The sequence below is a fragment of the Prionailurus viverrinus genome, chromosome B1 (assembly GCF_022837055.1).
Source record: "Prionailurus viverrinus isolate Anna chromosome B1, UM_Priviv_1.0, whole genome shotgun sequence".
In the NCBI taxonomy this organism is placed as follows: Eukaryota; Metazoa; Chordata; class Mammalia; order Carnivora; family Felidae; genus Prionailurus; species Prionailurus viverrinus.
This window is the reverse complement of record NC_062564.1, coordinates 154,075,243-154,097,321: the sequence shown is the minus strand read 5'-3', so window position 1 is coordinate 154,097,321 and position 22,079 is coordinate 154,075,243. Positions and strand designations below refer to the sequence as shown.

At 39.5% G+C, this 22,079-nt stretch overlaps 1 long non-coding RNA gene across 2 annotated transcripts in view; it reads right to left on the bottom strand.

Moving 5' to 3' along the window:
• The window catches only part of LOC125164379 (uncharacterized), a 153,749-nt gene extending 137,541 nt beyond the window's left edge, over nt 1-16,208 (bottom strand). The window contains exon 1 of one of the 2 annotated variants that reach the window (XR_007151736.1): nt 16,037-16,208. This is a non-coding gene — a long non-coding RNA (uncharacterized LOC125164379). The remainder of the gene's footprint in view (nt 1-16,036) is intronic. The other variant, XR_007151735.1, reaches the window with a different exon arrangement.
• Between the last annotated feature and the right edge of the window lie 5,871 nt (nt 16,209-22,079).

Here is a 22,079-nt window from a genome sequence, read left to right as displayed (position 1 = left end):
TTATCTCTGCTTTAAACGTCTGGTAGAACTCCCCTGGGAAGCCATCTGGTCCTGGACTCTTATTTGTTGGGAGATTTTTGATAACCGATTCAATTTCTTCGCTGGTTATGGGTCTGTTCAAGCTTTCTATTTCCTCCTGATTGAGTTTTGGAAGAGTGTGGGTGTTCAGGAATTTGTCCATTTCTTCCAGGTTGTCCAATTTGTTGGCATATAAGTTTTCATAGTATTCCCTGATAATTGTTTGTATCTCTGAGGGATTGGTTGTAATCATTCCATTTTCATTCATGATTTTATCTATTTGGGTCATCTCCCTTTTCTTTTTGAGAAGCCTGGCTAGAGGTTTGTCAATTTTGTTTATTTTTTCAAAAAACCAACTCTTGGTTTCGTTGATCTGCTCTACAGTTTTTTTAGATTCTATATTGTTTATTTCTGCTCTGATCTTTATTATTTCTCTTCTTCTGCTGGGTTTAGGCTGCCTTTGCTGTTCTGCTTCTAGTTCCTTTAGGTGTGCTGTTAGATTTTGTATTTGGGATTTTTCTTGTTTCTTGAGATAGGCCTGGATTGCAACATATTTTCCTCTCAGGACTGCCTTCGCTGCGTCCCAAAGCGTTTGGATTGTTGTATTTTCATTTTTGTTTGTTTCCATATATTTTTTTAATTTCTTCTCTAATTGCCTGGTTGACCCACTCATTCGTTAGTAGGGTGTTCTTTAACCTCCATGCTTTTGGAGGTTTTCCAGACTTTTTTCTGTGGTTGATTTCAAGCTTCATAGCATTGTGGTCTGAAAGTATGCATGGTATAATTTCAATTCTTGTAAACTTATGAAGGGCTGTTTTGTGACCCAGTATATGATCTATCTTGGAGAATGTTCCATGTGCACTCGAGAAGAAAGTATATTCTGTTGCTTTGGGATGCAGAGTTCTAAATATATCTGTCAAGTCCATCTGATCCAATGTCTCATTCAGGGCCCTTGTTTCTTTATTGACCGTGTGTCTAGATGATCTATCCATTTCTGTAAGTGAGGTGTTAAAGTCCCCTGCAATTACCACATTCTTATCAAAAGGTTGCTTATGTTTATGAGTAATTGTTTTATATATTTGGGGGATCCGGTATTCGGTGCATAGACATTTATAATTGTTAGCTCTTCCTGATGGATAGACCCTGTAACTATTATATAATGTCCTTCTTCATCTCTTGTTACAGCCTTTAATTTAAAGTCTAGTTTGTCTAAGTATGGCTACTCCAGCTTTCTTTTGGCTTCCAGTCGCATGATAAATAGTTCTCCATCCCCTCACTCTCAATCTAAAGGTGTCCTCCGGTCTAAAATGAGTCTCTTGTAGACAGCAAATAGATGGGTCTTGTTTTTTTATCCATTCTGATACCCTATGTCTTTTGGTTGGCGCATTTAATCCCTTTACATTCAGTGTTATTATAGAAAGATACGGGTTTAGAGTCATTGTGATGTCTGTATGTTTTATGCTTGTAGTGATGTCTCTGGGACTTTGTCTCACAGGGTCCCACTTAGGATCTCTTGTAGGGCTGGTTTAGTGGTGACAAATTCCTTCAGTTTTTGTTTGTTTGGGAAGACCTTTATCTCTCCTTCTATTCTAAATGACAGACTTGCTGGATAAAGGATTCTTGGCTGCATATTTTTTGTCTAGCACCCTGAAAATCTCGTGCCAATTCTTTCTGGCCTGCCAAGTTTCAAAAGAGAGATCAGTCACGAGTCTTATAGGTCTCCCTTTATATGTGAGGGCACGTTTACCCCTTGCTGCTTTCAGAATTTTCTCTTTATCCTTGTATTTTGCCAGTTTCACTATGATATGTCGTGCAGAAGATCGATTCAAGTTACGTCTGAAGGGAGTTCTCTGTGCCTCTTGGATTTCAATGCCTTTTTCCTTCCCCAGTTCAGGGAAGTTCTCAGCTATTATTTCTTCAAGTACCCCTTCAGCACCTTTCCCTTTCTCTTCCTCCTCTGGGATACCAATTATGCGTATATTATTTCTTTTTAGTGTATCACTTAGTTCTCTAATTTTCCCCTCATACTCCGGATTTTTTTATCTTTTTCTCAGCTTCCTCTTTTTCCATAACTTTATCTTCTAGTTCACCTATTCTCTCCTCTGCCTCTTCAAGCCGAGCTGTGGTGGTTTCCATTTTGTTATGCATTTCGTTTAAACGTTTTTCAGCTCCTCGTGACTGTTCCTTAGTCCCTTGATCTCTGTAGCAAGAGATTCTCTGCTCTCCTGTATACTGTTTTCAAGCCCAGCGATTAATTTTATGACTATTATTCTAAACTCACTTTCTGTTATATTATTTAAATCCTTTTTGATCAGCTCATTGGCTGTTGTTATTTCCTGGAGATTCTTCTGAGGGGAATTCTTCTGCTTGGTCATTTTGGATAGTCCCTGGCATGGTGAGGACCTGCAGGGCACTTCCCCTGTGCTGTGGTGTATAACTGGAGTTGGTGGGCGGGGCCGCAGTCAGACCTGATGTCTGCCCCCAGCCCACCGCTGGGGCCACAGTCAGACTGGTGTGTGCCTTCTCTTCCCCTCTCCTAGGGGCGGGTTTCACTGTGGGGTGGTGTGGCTCGTCTGGGCTACTTGCACCCTGGCAGGCTTGTGATGCTGGGGATCTGGCGTATTAGCTGGGGTGGGCAGGCAAGGTGCACGGGGGCAGGAGGGGCAGGCTTAGATCGCTTCTTCTTAGGTGATCCGCTTCAGGAGGGGCCCTGTGGCAGTGGGAGGGAGTCAAATCCACTGCCGGAGGTTTGGCTCTGCAGAAGCGCAGAGTTGGGTGTTTGCGCTGAGCGAGCAAGTTCCCTGGCAGGAACTGGTTCCCTTTGGGATTTTGGCTGGGGGATGGGCGGGGGAGATGGCGCTGGCCAGCGCCTTTGTTCCCCACCAAACTGAGCTCTGTTGTCAGGGGGCTCAGCAGCTCTCCCTCCCTTTGTCCTCCAGCCTTCCCGCTTTCGGAGCAGAGCTGTTAACTTATGACCTCCCAGATGCTAAGTCTCGCTTGCTGTCGGAAAACAGTCCGTCAGGCCCCTCCGCTTTTGCCAGCCAGACTAGGGGGCTCTGCTTGGCCTGCGAGCCGCCCCTCCGCCCCGGCTCCCTCCTGCTAGTCCGTGGAGCGCGCACCGCCTCGCCGCCCTTCCTACCCTCTTCCGTGGGCCTCTCGTCTGCGCTTGGCTCTGGCGACTCCGTTCTGCTAATCCTCTGGCGGTTTTCTGGGTTATTTAGGCAGGTGTAGATGGAATCTAAGTGATCAGCAGGACTCGTGGTGAGCCCAGCGTCCTCCTAAGCCGCCATCTTCTTGATTTCCCCCTCATATTTACTTTTAAAACCTGCAGTGTTACTCCATGTTTGGATACCTGTTTTTCTTTTTTCCACATATATTTTCTTTGAAAATATTTCCTCTCCAGTTTAGAAAAGTGGATTGGAATGAAAGAAACTTTTTTACTATTTGTATTAATCTAAAATTCTACAACCTAAGTAAATAAAGCAAATACGAAGTAAGTTCTACTCTAAACCTAAAAAGAAGTTTAAATAATTGCTTAGGATTCTAGTTATTAGTTGAAAGTATAATTGAGGACAAATAATGAAAAAAAGGAGCCTCATTATTTTAAAAAGAAAGCTTAATGTTTTATTTTAACTGATATGTGAATATGCAGATTTTTAAAATAACTAAAAATATGCAGCATTTATGTTTCTGTTTCACAACTCAGGTAAACCAAAAGCTACTTCTCTAAGTTTTTATGTAAACTCCAGTTAGTTAACATACAATGTAATATTAGTTTTAGGTGTAGAATTTAGTTATTTAAATTAGAATATTCTTATTGAACTCATGTCTCTGATCAAGTAGTGATGAAATGAGATAGATTTAATTTACAAATTAACATTGTAAGTTTGTCCAGGTATATATTATTCCTGGGTTTTGGATTTTTCCTAAGAATTTAGAATGCATAAGCAAGAATGTCAACAAGCAGTAAGTAACCACCACTGTTAGATTTTGTCTCATGTGTCAGTCCTTGTAAGAAAATATATTAAACAGTAATATAGGCCAACTTTTGAAGGCTAGCCTATTGGAGAATCCCTATTTATACATGACATTTCTTTTTAAAGACAATTGTAAACTAAGTTAACATACAATCCATTACTCTTCCTGTTATAGTTTTTACTTATTCTGTACAGAAAATAAATTTTTTAATATCACAGACTAATTATTAAATCATCTTTTTTGCAGTTAAATAATTGAAAACAAAGGTGAACAAGTATATAAAACATGATACAATGGAGTGTACATGTCTACACATAATAGAGATACATGTATTATGTGTATACATATACATATGTGTATATATATGTATATACACACATATATTGTATACACACGTACATACAGTAAAGCCTTGGTTTCTGAGCATAATTCATTCTAGAAACATGCTTGTAATCCAAGCACCTATATATCAAAGCAAACACTCTCTATTGGCTCAATGGAATCTTTTTCTTTTCATGCAATGCTAACAAGGAACCTATCCAATGACACTTGTGTTTGCCTCCTTTTGAGAATTTCACGTAAGTATGACACTGCATTGTCATTAAACTGATTGATCGTTTGCACTGCTACAGCATTATTCCTATGGTGCTTTTCTACAAAATTTTGCACTGTTTCCAAAGATATAAAATCTTGCAATTTTGTCCACTTGCATACCCATGTTTCTCGATGATTTCCTTCTTAACTTCCACCGCAATCATCTCCTTATCACCTTTTTTTTCAACTTTTTTCTGCATGGGGACCATTGTATTCGCTCCACAGATGTTGAGTACAGTATGGTATTAATAAACTCGTCATATACTGTATTTAATGTAACTGGCAATAAGGCAGGAGAAGAAAAGGTCTATATCTGCAGGCAGCCTGACCTAGAATGAAGCAAAACATACCTAAGCTTACTCTCGTATGGAAAATAAAGGAGTGTCCGTAAGTGTTCTGCAGTGACAACAAATACACTAGTGCCTGTCGTGAGCACCTTCCAACATTCCAAAAAAATCACTGATTTCTGCGAAACACTGCGGACTGAGACAGAGCACCTGAGCATGAGTGATGATCACTCACAATACCACAGCAAGAGACAGAGAAGAATTATTGGCTCAGTTGTGATGTGACATTCAGTGTCACATCACATACTACTCGTATTGCAAGACACTGCTCATTTATCAAGTTAAAATTTATTAGAAATGTTTTCTTGTCTTGCAGAACACATGCAGAAGAAGTTACTCATAATCCAAGGTTTCACTGTATTTGCCTACATATATACACACAAGTATATACACACATACACAAAGATTATCATGGATATATGCATATGCAATTGAATATTCTGTCCTCTAGCATGTAGAGAAATGCATGACCATATATAATGAATATCAATATATATATTTCACATATATATTCCAAATCACATACTCCTAAACAAAGTCAGCTAGCTACACCCCAAATCAGTGCATATTATAAGTGGATTCTAGCTCACTTCAAGCTTTCTTTTAGTGAATAAGCATTGAAGTGGCTTTGCTTCATCTTTACAAAATTGAAATTGAAAACAATATGTAACTCATAGGGCATTTGTAAAAATTAAGTACAAAAATGCATGGTAAATGATTATCATAATATCTATATATGTTAGCTAATATAATTATCACGATTATAATTACCAGTAGGGCCTAAAATAAGAATATACTATATCATAAGATATTGGCTCACAGAATTTTATATCCTCCAATGTCTATAAACTATAAAACATTTCTATTCTGTTAATGAATTTAATAACTTTGTAGATACTTTGACATTTATAATCCAAAGTTTTGAAGAGCATTAGCTCCAGAAATCTTCATTATTTTTAAAGATAAATATTTTAGAATATCAATATTAAAATATGTCAAAGTATTTTACAATTATTTAAACTGTATGGAACATTATAAATAACATTTTTCTTTTTAAAATACATATATTCGAGGGGTGCCTGGGTGGCTTAGTCAGTTGAGCGTCCGGCTTCGACTCAGGTCATGATCTCACGGTTTGTGAATTCGAGCCCCGCATTGGCTCTGTGCTGACAGCTCAGAGCCTGGAGCGTTTCAGATTCTGTGTCTCCCTCTCTCTCTGTTCCTCACTCACTTCTGCTCTCTCTCTTTCTCTCTCTCTCAAAAATAAATAAACATCAAAAAAAATTTTAAATACATATGTTTGAGTCTATGATACAAGAAACAGACATGCATGAATGCTTTTTCAAAGTCTAATATTTTACTAGAGCACTGAAATATTTCAATTGTTTGTTAAAAGATAAACTGAGGCATATTAAAAACACTAAGGGTTTATTTGAGCAAAACTGATTCAATACAGCAAATAGAACGAAGCTCAGAACGCTGTACAAAATGAGACTTTTATAGACAGAAGGAAGCAGGAAAAAGGAAGTTATACTGGCAAAAAAAGCAGACTTTTTATTGCAAAGTAACTTTCCTTTAGATAATGGGAGGGATCCATTAGGCAGATCATCTAACTAGTGTTGATCGGGTGATTCCTGATTGACAGGTTTTAAAACTTCATTTCTAGGAAAGCTGTAACTGTCAAATCTCAGTTTGGTGACATGGTACTTATTATAAGTGACTCCATTTTGAGCCTGTTTTATTTTCAACATGTTGAACATCTCTAAAAATGTCTATAGAAATGTACCGCTAGTTATATATATTATGTATATTATCTTTTCAACTTAATACATCAATGAAAATTATTATATTCCAAATAAATTTTACATAATTGGAAACAGAAGAGTCAGGTAATGTATATTCAGAGTAAAATTTTGACTTGTTTACTGATGTAGAATATTTTGGAACATAGCTTCTAACCAAGGGACCCATATGCTGAAGGATGTGTTCGGAATAGCACATGACCCTGGGATCCACAATTTTTCCCATACACCACATCACCCAGAGGTACACAACCTGAAACAACACTGAAATGTTGTGTCATTCCAGAGTCACACAACACTGGCATACGAAAACCTTGGCTATAACCCCTGGAGGGTTTGAGTGTCATTTTTCAGGATGCAGCATAGGCACTGACACACACAAAAAATGATATACTGTATAGAGGTAGAATCGATTCATCCAACCATCATTCCCAATATCCTACTTGCAAATTTTTTGTTTTCATTCCTCCTGGAGGCTGTATCAAGTAGAGGACTGTTCAGTAAATATTCAATTCCCATTGCTCCCAACCCACTCATACACATGCCATGGAAAGATGATATTTTTCTGCTCCGTTGATGTTGAATTTGGCAATATAATTTGCTTGGCTCCTTAAAGTATATTTCCCCACACTTTGACTTTGGGCTCAGACAGTGACTTGCTTTAATCAGCGGTATGGTAGCAGAGATGACTCATGCAAAGGCTTGATGTGCACTAGCATAGTTAAACAAGGACGTGGGCCTTGTCTCCCTGTGTTTCTGCCATTATGAGAAGGTAGCCCACTTGATCCCAGAAGAACAAGAGACACATGGAGCAGAACCAATCCAGTCAACTAGCAGACCCACAGCTTAAAGAGGTGCTTTCCTAATAGACCTCTGAGCATCATAATAAACGCTTATTGTTTGGAGATCTTAAACAAATAAATAAAATAACCTTATCAGGTTATCTTTAGACTCTACCCTAGTTGTTGTGACAGACAACTTGATTTCAAAAATTCAAATAAAAAATGAAAATTTCCAGAAGGCTAAATCTACCTCTTATTTTTCTACTATTTCCTTCTACACTCGTTTGATAATATTAGGTATTTGAAAATGTAATTGTGTAATTATAGATTTCCTATATTTGGCAAAAACATAGGAGAACCTGGTTAAGCATATTTTAATACTAACCATAAGAGGGGACATTATGCTGAGTTTTTTCCCCTGGTTTTAAAATATATTCACTGTTGCAGTAAAACACAAATGTACTTTAAAAGTGCCATTATAGCTGACCCCATAAATACCAAATTCACATTAAAGTAAGTGCTGAAGAATTCATGAATTGCTAACAATCTACTATGAAGTGTATTCTTTGTCTTTTTTCTTTTCCCCAACAAGGATGAAAACAGAAATCATCAATTTAATTACAGTGCTTGTATTCCATCCTTTGTTATCCAAAGGAAGAACATTGTTATTTGTGACTTATTCAACCTACCACAAAATGTGCAAGTTAATTTCCAACTTTATTTTGTAACGTGAAGTAGGGAGTCTTTAAGCTGTCACAGCCCATGACAGGTATTTAAAACTTGTGTTGCTAGTTCTAAACATATTCAGAAAGCTGACATTTCTGAACAGACTATGTCTCGATTCTGACTGGCAAGAATATTTAATGGAAAAATTTATTATTCTTTATTGAATAAAAAACATAGAGTAAAATTGAAACATCTAGAAAAAGTAACTTCTGCAATTAATGTAGTATACTTTCAATTAAATATCAAAACAAAATGCTATTTACTGAACATAATTAGGCCAAACCTAACTCTTAGGCTAATACTTTATAACATCAATCAATCAGCCTTTCTCTTGACCTCCAAGAAATTAATCTATTGTTAGATCTAATACAATATTGGTTGTAGAAAAAAATCAATATATTCTATGTCTGTTTTACCTATATAAATAAAATCATGACAACTCTGATACACCGTCATTTGGCCAATAAATTGAATTTAAATGATACGTTGATTAGGAAACAAAATTCCTACAAAAAATTGTTATGTTACAATTCCTGTTATGTTAAAATTCTTAAGAGGTGAAATTCTCATAAGTAAAACAGAAAATCCAAGATTTTAACTTAATTAGTACTGATGGTACAACTTATGTTAAGAGTCTTTAAAGTCATGAACTAATTATTTACCCCAGCTATTTTATTATGCTCCAGATGAACTGCATAAAATGTATAATATATGTTGTATTTCCCATAACTATCATATATACAATCACATAATATATAAAACATATAATATACAATTATAAAATAAATATGATAATAAAACCTTTGCACTTTAAAAATTTAATATTAAAATCTTTTATCTAAATTCACTTAATCTGTAAAATATAACTGTAAATTTCTTTGTTTATATTTATTTGTATATCTGACACAACAGTGCTCTAAGTCAATACCTTTTTGAATAGTGACAATAATTCAGTACCTTTCCATAAATTTCCCAAGACAAGGATGATTGTTTCTGGCTCCAAAAGAATAAAAAATTAGCCTAGACTCTTTAAAAAAAAAAAAAAGTTATTTTTTATCCTCAATTAATTTATAATGGTCTATTCTCTTATGGAAATATAGCAAATAATCAACAACATGGAATTAATATACAGAATAATAAAGACAGATGAAGAAAAAGATACTGGGAAAACAAACTATTCCAGTAATAGCAAGTGTAACAGACATCTAATGTGTTGAAGAACTTATGAAAGCAACAATAATTATTCTTAAGTATGATACCAACTAATAGACCAGAGACAGAGGTTATAGGCCTATGGAGAGGAGAACACAAATACTCCTTTTAACAAGATAGATTTAAAGGGAGAACTCCAAAGTATATTCAAGTCATATCAATCATGCTCCAGAAAGAGCTCCATGAAAGCAAAATGTTTACTCTATTGTTCATAACCATAATTCTTAGTACCTAGAACCCTGCTTGGCATGTGGTTAGCACTTGATAAATATTAAATGAATATATGAATGAATGAACCTCTTGAATAGAAGCCTTTTGTAAGTTAGACAAAGAAGTGAAAATAAAAATTCCAAAGGCAAGGGGTGCCTGGGTGGCCCAAGCAGTTAAGCCTCCGACTCTTGGTTTCAGCACAGTTCATGGTCTCATCATTTGTGGGATTGAGCTTGAGATTCTCTCACTCCCTCTCCTTTGGTCCCCTCCCTGTTACATGCTCTCTCCCTCTCTCTCTCTCTCTCACAATAAATAAACAAACAAACAAACATACAAGCATTTAAAGAGACTAAGAGGGGCACCTAGGTTGCTCAGTTGGTTAAGCCTCTGACCTTAGCTCAGGTCATGATCTCACAGTCCGTGGGTTTGAGCCCCAAATCGTGCTCTGTGCTGACAGCATGGAGCCTGGAGCCTGCTTTAGATTCTGTGTCTCCCTCTCTCTCTTCCCCTCCCCCACTCATGCTCTGTGCGCTCTTGCTCTCAAAATAAATAAATAAATAAATAAATAAATAAATAAACAAACAATCTTTTTTTAATATTAAAAAAGACTAAGAAATAAATTTATAAAAAAAATTTGAAACGCAGGAATGATATCCTAAACTTGAATGGTTAAAGGGATAAATACTATAAAATGGTATAAAAAGTCAAAATGGTATTTTAAAGTATACAAATCCCTAAAGAATCTCCACGGTACTTGGGGAAAAAACCTGATTACAGATCTGGTAGAAAAGGTACAAGATGTGCCTGGGATATTGTGCAAACAACAATGCAAATGAAACAATAATAGACAATTTTAGTGATGTCAAAAATATAAGTATCCAAATTAGAGAAACCTCCACTGGTTAATACTGAGATACATGTGGATGAAATCATATAATATCTAAAACTGGCTTAAAAATAATCCACTGGGGTGGGTTGGTGGGGTGCTTGATAGGATCTATAGATTAAACACAAACAATTTTGAGTTAATAAATAGAATCTAGGTAATGACTCCTTGACGGTTCATTATACCAGACTACATTTTTCCACGTGTGAAAATTTCCCTTAAAAATATTAACTAGAGTTTAAATGTAATGTATCCTGATATACAGGTAGTGTTTTGCAAAAATGAAATACACTGTTTTAACAAAATGACATTTCTTGTTTCATAAAGGTTTATATTTCATATTCTTAAGTAAATGCTTAAAAAATAAAGAAATGATATAGAAAAAGAAATATGTAATAAACATACAATTTTGTATTTCTAGAACTCTGATCATCTTTTGCTTATAAAATGGTCTCTCCTAGGGGCGCCTGGGTGGTGCAGTCGGTTAAGCGTCTGACTTCAGCCAGGTTACGATCTTGCAGTCCGTGAGTTCGAGCCCCGCATCAGGCTCTGGGCTGATGGCTCGGAGCCTGGAGCCTGTTTCCGATTCTGTGTCTCCCTCTCTCTCTGCCCCTCCCCCGTTCATGCTCTGTCTCTCTCTGTCCCAAAAATAAATAAACATTGAAAAAAAAAATTTTTTTTTAAATAAAATGGTCTCTCCTTCTTAACACATAATTAGGCTTGCATGTCAAGCTAGACCAAGCAGACAACTCCTCTAGAATGTGTGCCACAACTTTTAGATAAGAGTAAGCCTAAAAAACTTGTAGGATGTAATATAAGGACATCATGTCCAGCAATTAGCTGGAATATGTCTAAGAGATGAAGAGACGAACTGGCATCAGAGATCTCTTAAGCATTTAGTTTCAGCCATACCTAAACTCCTGGGTAAAAGTAATGTCCTTACTTTTTTTTAAGGTATTTTAAGTTATAATTATTTCACTTTCAATCTAAAATATGTTAATGAATATAGGCCAATAATGACCAATGATAGAATCAGATGATAATTAAATTGAGATAGTTTTGTAAATCAACTAGTATGGATACTATATGTATAAGAAGTTAGAAGAATGGTCCCTATTAAATCAGATGCAGGACAGTGAAAAAAATCTAAGGTAAAACAGAGGATCATGCCCACAGTGATTGGTTTAACGGCTTGATAAGAATATTGCCAGTGAGATAACCAGCTGCCTTAGGATACTAGATAAAGAAAGATGGTTAGGCACAGATTTATTGCAATTCATATGCAAATACCTTCAATATATTAAATGTGGAATTACTGAACAAGTAAAGACTGAAAAGAATAGCCCTGATACACATAGGAGAAGGCAGAAAAAAATTAAAATAATAATAAGTAAAAACTAGAAAGAAGACTACTGACCATATTAATACAATTTATTAGTCAGAATCTGTGGAGAGGAGGACCTAGTGAGAGTTTAATATAAGAATCATAGCTTAATGTATATTAATTCTTTTGAGTTCCAGGACATATTGGAGTTAAATATAAAAATAGTTTATAAGTCATTTGTCTTTATGGGCACAGTCACTCTTTTGCTGTTCGTGTTTTTAGTATACAGCTTAAAAACAAAACAAAACAAAAAGAATTTCCAATTAATTTTATACATCAAAACATAGAGATTTTGAGGCTTTTATTTCATAATTAAAGTCAGAATTTTGGTGCCAGTATGAAGTATATTCATGCAAATATCACACATTAAGGGAAAGTACCTTTGTTATACTAGGAAATACAGGAAATATAAGAGTAAACTCACAATTATAAGCAAAGGCAAGGAAGATTTGCTTGAATAAATAAAGTAACATTTCAAAGAATAGATGATTTTATTCAGGTTGCTCTGTGAATGTTTGTTTTATTTCAATAGTATTCAGTATTTGCTCAGAAAAAAAAAAAGAAAAATAAATGCTTCTAAAAGAAATAATGTTTCAAGTATGAAGTTGTCAATGAAATGCATTTCTACACCAAATAAAAAATGTATTTGTATTTTACTTAGTTTTATATTCATAGAAATTCTCATTTTCAATGTACAGATAAGAAAACCTACATTTCATTCAATTTTCTGCATTTCCCACCTATTTCAATCAAAAGTAAGCTAAAGGGTTTTTATTGCTTCTTCAAAATTGTTCAGAGTTACCATAGCAAGTTTTTATAGTTATTTCACAGTCCTATTTTAATAGATTATTGTATATTGATACTTCATTTAATATAGTTTCTCAGTTAAAAAAGAAAGAAAAAAATCTTGGTTTTAATACTGTGAAGTCTCTTAAAATCTCGTTTAAATGGCTTAAACATCACTCTGCAAAAAAAGCAAAAAGACATACATTTCTCCTTATGTAATTATTGCCTAATTTTATTTAAGTTTATGTATTTATTTTGAGAGACAGAGAGAGTGTGTGAGTGGAGAAGAGCAGAGAGAGAGAGAGAGAGAGAGAGAGAGAGAGAGAGAGAGAGAGAGAGAAAGAACCCCAAGCAGGCTCTGCACTGTCAGCTCAGAACCCAACACAGGGCTCAATCACACAAATCATGAGATCATGACCCGAATTGAAATCACAAGTCAGATGCTTACCCAATGGAGCCACCCAGGTGCCCTAGCTGTTGCCTAATTAAAAAAAAAAAAAAAAAAAAGTACTTAAACTGAACACACAGCATTCTTTTATAAACTTTTAAACGATTTATTAAGCAGTAACTAAATCACATAATTAATTAGTTAACATACAGAGATAATGATATTTAGACATCATCTCTCAACACTGCATTAAAAAATTTTTTTAATGTTCATTTAGTTTTGAGAGAGAGAGAGAGAGAGAGAGAGAGAGAGAGAGAGAGAGAGAATGAGTGGGGAGGGGCAGAAAAAGAGGGAGACACAGAATCTGAAGCAGGCTCCAGGCTCTGTGCTGTCAACAGAGCCCAACACATACTGTGAGATTATTACCCGAGCCAAAGTCAGATGTTTAACCACCTGAGCCACCCAGGCACCCAAACACTGAATTTTTAAAATGCACCTGACAAACATTTATAAAAGTCGATACATGCCTAGCTATTCTATATTCCATGTATATGATAGAATAGATATAATCTGTCTTCTGAAATGGGGTGGGAAAGGAGGCAATGGTTTGAAAACCAAATAAATGACAAATGTACAAAAAACACCAAATGTAAAGTTCGGGTGGGAGAGTTACCAAAAGCTGTTACAGAGAATGGTGTGAGGGGGACATTCAAAGTTATCACAGAGGGCTTAATTGAGATGATATTTAAGGTGAGCCATCCAGGATGATTTAGAGCCACAGCTCCATAGGAGCATAGCCTGTTCAATGGCCTTAATCCTGGAAAGGGTTTGGTATATTTGTCGAATAAGAAACAGTCCTGGCTGACATTGGCTACTGGGGCACAGGTGGTGGAGCATCATGGGATTTGACTGGCATAACAGGCTGCCTCAGACTATTATGTGTCAGAGCAGGAACCATAGAGTTTACTCTGAATGGAAAACTCCCAGAACATAAAGCTAGTGGTTGGGGTAGGGTGGGGAAATGTGGGCTGATGGTGCTATCATATAATGTGATTCAGGTTGTGAAAAGATCACTGGGCTATTTATGAAGAATACATTAGAGTTTAGAATTCCAGTAATGATTCCTTGTGCATTTTACCTACAAAAAGCAAACACTGAAACTTCTTAAAAAAATTAGGTGAGACTCTCCATATAAATATAATTACATATATTTCTTTACAGTGGTACCACTAGATTACTATTCAATTTTTCAAGTGTGTGACTTTCCTGACAAAAGCATACTGAATTACATATAAAAATTCTTTTAAAAACACTGCATTTGAATTTCCCCTACAACTATATTTTTGTATTTGGTATTTTATATATATATATATATATATATATATATATATATATATTTATATATTTTGTATATATGCCTCTGGTATCATGCGGGTACTAAACATCACAATGTGCACATGGCAAACCCCGCAACAAACAATATTGTAGCCTTAAATACCAACAGTGTTGTATCTGAAAAATCCAGGCTTACCAAGTCCCTGTGAGTAACATAAAATGACTAGGAACCAGAAACATTACAGAGAGCAAGATGGAGTCACTCATGTCAAGCAGGGACCTGCGTCAAGCAATGATGCAAGAATTACGGGCATTGCAACTACCAGATATCCCCAAGATCAACACCAGATGATGACACAGTCTGAACTGTTAACCAGCAGAAACACAGGAGGTCCGAAAAGGCCCAAGACTGATTAAATCCTTTAAAAGAGAGGATTTGTGCAGCAAACTGTCAGACTCCTCAGACACTGACCCTTCTAAGTCTGTCTACTTCAAAAAGGCAGCTGACTCTGAAGACTCTAACTCATCTCTGAAAAGAACAGAGATCCTTCACTGCTTGAACATTGCAAGCAGTAAATGCCGAGAGAGATCACCGGACCCCAGACCCAGGCCTTATTTCAACTGTGCACCCGCAGACTGACTTCTAGTTTAGCTCCTTAACTTCCTATCCGCCTCCCTTTCTATCTTATTTGTGTGACTTGTCTTGTGCCTCGCTTTGCGGGAGGTGTGAGAAGCCAAATTAAACGTGTGGTGAAATATCGTTGATTTCGGGATCCTGAACCTGCATTGTTAACCTTGCTTTATGACTGAATAAACATGACATTATAGAAACACACAACACGTGTGTGAGCCTTCATAGCCTTCTTATAACAAGCATACAACTTTGTCCCGCGTCAATTTACCATTAAAACAAGATGCAATCACAAGGATAAAAGGAAACTGAAATTAACTTGGCAAAATGGTGGAAGGAGAGGTGCCCTGCTCTAGTCCCTCCCACAGAAACTCCCATTAAGCAACTCTCTATGGGGCTTTGGGAGACTTCTGGAACACAGGCGAAACGTTACAGTTCACCTACCAAACAAGACAAACAAAAGACCTGAGAAACACTGCATTAAAAGGATAAGAAAAGCAGTGCCGCTTTTACCGCCACACCCCTCCCGGAAGCGTATTAGCACAGCGCGGAGAAAGTCCCCGCCCACATTTCCTCCTGTGAGGGAGAGACCTAGAGGGAGTCCAACTCCATGGACTTCTCCGACACTGACAGAGAAGCCCACTTCTGATTCAACTGTGAACAACGTGGGGTCTGGCACGTTTAGACCATCTGGGGACAGCGAGGAATGAGGAAAATGGTCGGGGTTTTCTGTGACCAGTCCCTGGAATCTCAGTGATGCTGGCCCCTCGCCCTTCGGGCCAACCACAGAGCACAAGGGTTTGCTCTATCACACAGCTTTCCCAATGCCACACACAGATGAGGAGCCTGTCACCAAGCTTGCTCTGCCTCATCCTCAGGGCCTCCCGCAGCGGAACCCACACCTGGAGCCCTTCTTCACGGCAGACCCTGCCAGTGACCTGGCAATCAGAAACCCACCTACCAGTCTGTGCGCAGCACCACTGGCAGTCTCATCCCCCTGAAGAGCCTCACCAACAGCTTTCGCCCAATGCTGGAGCTTGTCTAGAGGCCGCCTTCACCGCGAAGCCCTGCAAGTGGCTTCCTGAACCCTGCGTGCCACTCACGTCAACGTCGACGTAAAGCCCTGCTCCTGGCCACGCCCACCCAGAAAGCCCCGCGGGGAACCGTAGCTTTACAGAGCCCAGTTAGCGGTTTTGCCTGACAAATGAGCCCAGCCTGCCGCTGCAGGTGACCTCAGCGATTTACTGGCTGTGTCCTCACCAGAACTCAGAGCTCAGCAAAACAGCCCTGCCGAACTGCAGGGCCGTGGCAGTGTATCCTGCCCAATTGTGGACTCTGAGACCCCAACCCTGATCCTTATCCAATTGCAGACCCTGGCAACAGGTCACCCACCGGGCAAAGACGGGTCAGCTGGCCCTGCTGAAACTCTGAACCCACCAGGCAGCCCCAGCCCCCTCCAGAATGGATTCCAAGAGAGGGAACTGGCTCACTATGGACACCACCAACTGATGTGCCCAGAATTGTTGGCTGGCTGATGTTGGCTTGCACCCTCAGGAGTTTCCAGGTGAAATCTGAAATTGTCCCCATATATGGAGGACAAGAAGAGACTGAAGAAAGAGGCAGACCACTCCAGATTGGTAGGTGGCAATTCTAATAAGCAAGGAAACTTACTTGGGAGGCTTGTTAGGCATTTGCAAGATAAGTAGATCTCTACCCCAGCCTATCAGAATTTTAAGTTTATATAGAGGCCTTCACTGGGTTCAATCAGGTATACAGTGTAGATGGTCTCAACAACACATTACTATCTTAACGATATTTCTTTGAAACAGCGTCTAGTATGGATAAAGCAAGTGGAATGCATGTTCCAAGGACAAGGGAAGGGGTGTAGAGCTTCCAATTTCCTGGGTCCAGCCTGTGGGTCAAATGTTGGTCATGTCCTCTTGATAATGTCCTCCAACAATCCACCCCTCTTGAGGAGCTCTTATAATCTTGCACACACCTCATTCCCCTTCCACACTGTGCCCTGAGAGGTCAGCAAGGGCTTTCACTGGCATAGAAGTTGCTTGTTTGGCAGCTTTCTGGCTGTATTGGAAGCAGATGCTACAGCGACAGTACAGGCATATGCAAGAGAAAACACAGGTTAAAATAATGATGCCCAAAATAAGTAACATTTTTTTCCCCAGGAGCTCCAAGATCTAAACCACTAATTTATTAAGTCCCCTAGGCTGAGAGTTGGATCATTCAGGGCATTCAATTATTGACTAATGTGATTTAATAAAGATAATACATTAGCTGACTCATGGGTGTGAACACACAACATTCTCTTTGAATGACAACACAGTTGCTTCCTTGCAAGGTAGTGATAATGTCCAAGGCCCTCCTATTTTGGAGGACAGCTTGTCTCCTTAGACACATTTCCAGTGTTCAGGAGAGACTGGCTTTATCAGCTGTCATTCAAGCCTTGCTTGGCGAATGTAGTAAGGGCTTCTATGTACGCTATAACATCCTCCATGCCAATGGAGGGGATAAAGGTGGTGTCCTGGATGACTGTACCAGTGGAACACAGGATGTGCTCATCTGCCATTGAGGAGAGGGAGGTTGGCAATGGTTACCATGAGGCAGATTCCCCTTTGTGCCCAGGGTAAACCCAGAGTGCAATGGTTCAACCACCCAAGTGGAAGCTAAGCCCAGTGCAGAGCCCAATGCAGGGCTTCAACTGCCAACTCTGAGATCAAGACCTGAGCTGAGATTAAGAATTGGACACTTGGGGCACCTGGGTGGCACAGTCGGTTAAGCGTCCGACTTCAGCCAGGTCGCGATCTCACGGTCCGTGAGTTCGAGCCCCGCGTCAGGCTCTGGGCTGATGGCTCAGAGCCTGGAGCCTGTTTCCGATTCTGTGTCTCCCTCTCTCTCTGCCCCTCCCCTGTTCGTGCTCTGTCTCTCTCTGTCCCAAAAATAAATAAACGTTGAAAAAAAAATTAAAAAAAAAGAATTGGACACTTAACTGACTGAGACACCCAAGCACCTCCAGCCAAACTTTTCTTAGTTCAGGTCACTAGCTTCTGTGGTTCATAATTGTTTCCATTCAGATGGTGTCAGTGTTGAGGTGAATAGTGACTACAGTCCTTGTGGGCAGATTGTCCTGACCAGATTCATCTGTATTCCAGGCATCGATGGGAATTTCCCCCAGTCCCTCTCTGCAGGACACAATGGCCACCACAGAATAGGGGTGGGGGCATTTGGAGTATCTACCCACTCTGCAGGGCCTAGTAGCATCTACATTTCTACAGCCAGTGTTTTGGAAGACAGGATACTCCTCTGTTGCAAATAGGCATGCCACTTAGTCAAAGTGAGGGTGAGTCATGGCTCACTTTGTCTCTGCCACTGTGTCCAGCACCATTACTTCCAGAGTCACAGACAATCTAACTGAAATGGTAGCCCTGCTTCGGAGACGGCCAGAGCTTTAATGTACTTCACCAGTATTTTTGACTGCTCAAAGGTGACTTGCTGCTCTGATCCCCAGCCCCACACTTGCCCTTTATTTATTCAGCAATATAAGTGATAAAGGCACAATGCTAGGTAGGCAATAAAAGTCCTCTAAAACCCCCAAACCCTACAAATACTTGCACCTCTTTCATACTCTTAGGCTTGCGCCTAATCAATTACAGTTTCTGGGTAGGCTTACACCTAATCAATTATGGCGTCTGGAACAACACATTTCTTACCTGACCAAACAACTCCCAAAAAGTTTATGGAGGTACCTAAACCTTGAATTTTCTGGGGGTTCACTGCCTGTCATCTCCCTTGCAGATGTCCCAGCAAAGTCTGTAGAGTATCCTGCAGCAGAAGCAAGTCTTCACATGTTATCATTATATCATCAATGTAATGAGCCCATTTTACTGATGTGTGGAAGGAGAACAGGGGCAGGTCATGGGTTACTATCCCATTACGTACTGTGGGTTTATGCAGGTAACCCAGAGGAAGCACTTGAAAGATCCATGATGCTCCTCCCACATCAAGGTAAATTGATCTTGTGACTTAGCAGCCAGGGATATATTAAAACAAAGTATTGACTAAATCTAGCAGAGTATGGTACATTTCTAGGACTGTGGTCAAGGTATCTAAGATGGTGGCAATGTCAGGCACAGCTTCATAGAAGGGAGATAACACGCTGTTCAGTTCTTGATAGATATCATCTATCATGAGCCGTGTGACTTTTTTTACCAGCCAAACTGGGCTGTTGGAAACAATATGGGCAGAGTGTACAATACCCAGCTACTGCAGCTCCTGGATATTTCTCCTATTTCATTGTGCCCCGGGGCAATTTATATTGTGTGACAGTTACCACTCTTCCTTGGGGGGCCAGGTTTGGCAGCTTCTCATTAGTGTTTCCCCCAGCACTTGTGGAATTTACCAATCGAAGTTTGTAGAGCGTGACTTCATAGGATATCAGTGTTAAGTATGTTTCTTGGTATTGGAGAGATAAAAATCTCATATTCTCATAGAAAAGACTGCCCAGTTAGCAATGTCAAAAAGACCTTCTTGACCATAACTATTTGTCCTGAATAACCATTGGTGGCACTGAGGGGGCCAGAAAACTTTTGAGGGCTAGTATCAACTAGAGTCATCATCTTTTGTTTATTTCTGGGGAACCAGTGAATATTGAGCTCAAACTGATGTCTGGTCACCTCCAGTGGCCCTCTCCTGCAGGCAGGTTTGGCTTAAATTATATAGTCAGGGCATGGGAGGCACCTACCATGAGTAGGACTGTATTCCTGAGGTCTTTGCTGAAACAGGAGGGGCATCAGAGAGGGTAGGGGCAGGTGAGAAAGGTATTAACTGTTGTTAAGGTTTTAAGGCTTTGCACAGGCCACCCAGCATAGTGTTGGTCTATCTTTGTAGGTGGGGTCATGGCAACAGTGAGGTCAAGCCACATATGCTTCTACGTGACTTTTATTGGACACTTTACACATGATTGGAATAGCCTTTTAGCTTTTCAAGTTCCCTCTCTGTGTTGGGTCTTTCCAATAGCCTGTACCCATTCCTAGGATTTGTGAAATTACCCCAGATGAATCATGGATTTCCCAACATTATGTATGCTTGCCCGGGACTGGCTCGGGATATCTATTCCATAATATGTGATGGGTGTGGACTGTAGTGTCTCACTTTCATTTCTACAGTGAATGTGACCTAATCAGGACCTTGAAACATAAGGGCATAGATGGTCTGTCCCATTCCCAACTCCCTAAGAATTTTTGTACATTCTCTATAGATTTCCAGGGTCCTACATGCCCAGGGAGAACCCCTTCATTGGACTCAACCTCCCTGAAGGCTAGAATAATGCAAACTATAAGGGAATGAGTATCTTGAACCCCCCCAAATGCAGTGTGGGTGCTGCCAGAGGACAGAAAGTGTGGTGATGTTCCTGCCTGGTCAAAGAAGTACCATTGCTCTTCCACATCCCATAGCTGCACTAACCCTCTAACCGTGTCTGGATACTTTCCCTGGCCTTTTACTGGAATTTGGCAGCTATTATCAGTAAGCTCAGCAGGAGTAAGCTCATCATGAACATTTCCTGATTTAGGGCCTGCCCCACTGGGTGGCATTGTTGTTGTGGTTTTGCTTTCCTTTTTTTTTTTTTTTTTTTTTAAGTTTATTTTTGAGACAGAGATAGAGCATAAGCAGGGGAGGGGCAGAGAGAGAGAGAGAGAGAGAGTGAGACACAGAGTCCCAAGCAGGCTCCAGGCTCAGAGCTGTCAGCACAGAGCCTGGTGCGGGGCTCGAATCCACGAACTGTGAGATCATGACCTGAACTGAAGTCAGACCTCCAACCGAGCCACCCAGGCACCCCTGCTTTCCTTTGTATTAGGAGTTGGATGGCATGGTCCCATGAAATTTCATCTATTTCACTGTCAATTATCACAAGATCCTTCTCTTTGCTCTCCTAAATCCCCCAGGGATTCCACCTCTTAGGGTTCTAATCGGGCTTTGTCAAAGCGCTTAGAACTTAATCCAAGGCAATTTGCACCCTCCTACCTTTGCAAAACAGCATGCTAAGGTCTCCAATTTATATTATAATTCTATTCTCCCACCTTATCTATTAGACCCAAAGCTAGCAGAGTAGTGGAGAGCCACATGTTCTACTCTAACTCAGCTCTTCTTTCAAATTTCTAATTTGAACTTCAGCCTCGAATTGGACATCAGTGGCCAAACTGACCACAGCAGGGGCCAGAACACTGTGTCAGCTATTTGTTCCCCTCTTTGCTTCAGTCCAATATGCATCAAACCAGCCACTGACTTGGAAGCATCCCCATACTAACATGATACACAAGTATCTAACATATGGATCACCCCTCCACACATAAAGGTCAATGGCCAACTCAGGATTCCCCCCATAAATGTTTGTTTTGTTTTGTTTTTCCTAAGACCTATTTATCTGGTATTCTACTAGCTAGCCAAGTGTTAGTGAGCTCCCTCAGCAGCTTCCCAGGTGAAATCTGAGGCTGACCTTGCACATGAAGACTAGAGAGAATGAGGAAAGAGGCAGGCCATTCCAGATTGATAGGTGGCAATTTTAACAAGCAAGGGAAATTACTTATGAGGTGTGTCTTGGGCAGTCACAAGATGAGTAGATGTCCACTGCTTTTCAACAGAATCTTAAAAGTTTATATAAAGGCCTTCAGTGGGATCTGTCACATATACCATCCAGATGGTCACAATAGCACATTGTCATCTCAAGGCTGTGTCATTATGGGAAGGCAAGGGGAATGCACATTCCAAGGATGGGGAAGGGGCGAGGAGCCTCTGATTGCTGGGTCTAGGTCATAGGTCAATGGGTACTTATGTCCTCTCAGTAACCTCATCCAACAGCTGACTGGTGAAATCTTTCCTTTGCCAAAGCCAGCCTGTCAGACTGGAAGAGATCTTCAAATGTGCAGAAATAAGGCAAGAATGCAAGGATTAGGAAGAAACAGGAAAACATGACACCTCCAAAGGCAGC